The following is a 1,923-nucleotide window of genomic DNA, read 5'->3' on the forward strand; positions in this document are numbered from 1 at the left end:
TGTCCACGTTTGTCCACCCGTTATTTTCATTTGTCCATCCTTCAAAAAAAAGTTATACTTAAAAAAAGATTGTAGTACCCCCAAGTGATTATTTTTCATTATTATGAAAAATATAATAATAATAGGGTGGACAAACGAAAATAATGGGTGGACAAACGTAGACAAACAGTGAACAAACGAATGCAATAATGATTTTATCAAAATTCACATTTAGGGATGCTGAATTCTCAGAGCAGCTCTGAGAAGGCGGCACTCCTAAATGCGAATTTTGGTAAAATTCATTATTGCATTCGTTTGTCCACAGTTTGTCCACGTTTGTCCACCCGTTATTTTCATTTGTCCATCCTTCAAAAAAAAGTTATACAAAAAAAAATTGTAGTACCCCCAAGTGATTATTTTTCATTATTATGAAAAATATAAAAATAATGGGTGGACAAACGTGGACAAACAGTGGACAAACGAATGCAATAATGATTTTATCAAAATTCACATTTAGAGATCCTGACTTCTCAGAGCAGCTCTTATCTTTAGCAGATATCTTTACTTTACGTAAGTATATAAATAATAGGAATGAATTAAACATTTTCATTTTTCTCATTCAATAATTTTTACAAGAATTCTGATTATCTGTTTTTGAAGAACTATACTGATTAATAATTATCTAAATTTACAATTAATGCAACTACGGACTTTCTTCAATATAATTTTACGGAAATTTCCCAACAGACAACAGTAACAAATAGATATAATCACCACATATTCTATAACGAAATTATCTCAAATCCTAAAAATATTATAATAATACAATAAAATCCATAATATGAAACGTAGCAGTGGGAATATAAATCCAAAATTAAAATATGAAAAGGAGGAAAGGAAGCAGGTGAAAGAAAGAAAGGAAAAAGATCGTGATTAATGTAGTAGTTTCTGTTTTAAGATTGAATGTGTTGTTACAATCGATGGTTAATATCTTGATTGCAAGAGAGCGAAAACGTCCATATTCTTCATGAGAGTATAAGGAGTGCCATACTGACAATGAGTCAAAGTACTATTTTTGAAAAAAAATCGATAGTGACATGGTTGAATTTTTGTTTACTACTTAATTTTGATATCAATTGTCGAGAATATGATTTCCGTATACCTTTTGGACGGTTACGAAAGCAGCCATATACTTATCCGAATACGTATAATTTATAAACGTGACATGAAATAAAAAAATTATTAAGAAAATTAAAATTTAAAATTTTTTTCGCAATAAAAATTAATTATTATAGATATTAACATGTCGTTTATTTAACTTTATTATATCGATCTAAGTCGCGTAAAGAGCATCAAAAATATTGTTAGCCAATTCAATTCGTGCAGTAGTTACTTATTACTGCGGTAGTTTAACAGAGCTTGCGTTTCAAGTCTGAAAGTGTTCTGAGCACAATTAAAACGACTACATACGTAGGATATAAATTCGCGTAGACACGCAATTATAGAAGCACTTAAGATGCAACTAGACTGTTAAGGCTTATTTCTGATTAATTTGAAATTTTAAAAAGTAAATTGTTATAGCTGCAGAGAATCGTAAGAAAATGCAGTACTTTTTTTCAGATTATAGAACGAATGATTTTTAGAACATAAAAATGCTAAAAACTATCATATTACTATTGTAGAGAATTATAAAAAAATCGCGTTATCTATATAAGTAAGTGAGGTATTAATTCTCTCATAAAGCGCTTAATCAATGATATTTAAATGGTACAATAACAATAAAATTGTGAATATTTACTATTTCAAACTTTTGTTATTTTAATTTATTATATTAATTATATTTGATATTATAAAATTATTATATTATTTATTTTATTACATTTTACACTTATGTTTTATTAACAAAATACTTAGTATCTTTTGCTATTTTTTTTCTATAAAATA

This window comes from Cyphomyrmex costatus, unplaced genomic scaffold (assembly GCF_001594065.2).
Source record: "Cyphomyrmex costatus isolate MS0001 unplaced genomic scaffold, Ccosl1.0 scaffold216, whole genome shotgun sequence".
Lineage (NCBI taxonomy): Eukaryota > Metazoa > Arthropoda > Insecta > Hymenoptera > Formicidae > Cyphomyrmex > Cyphomyrmex costatus.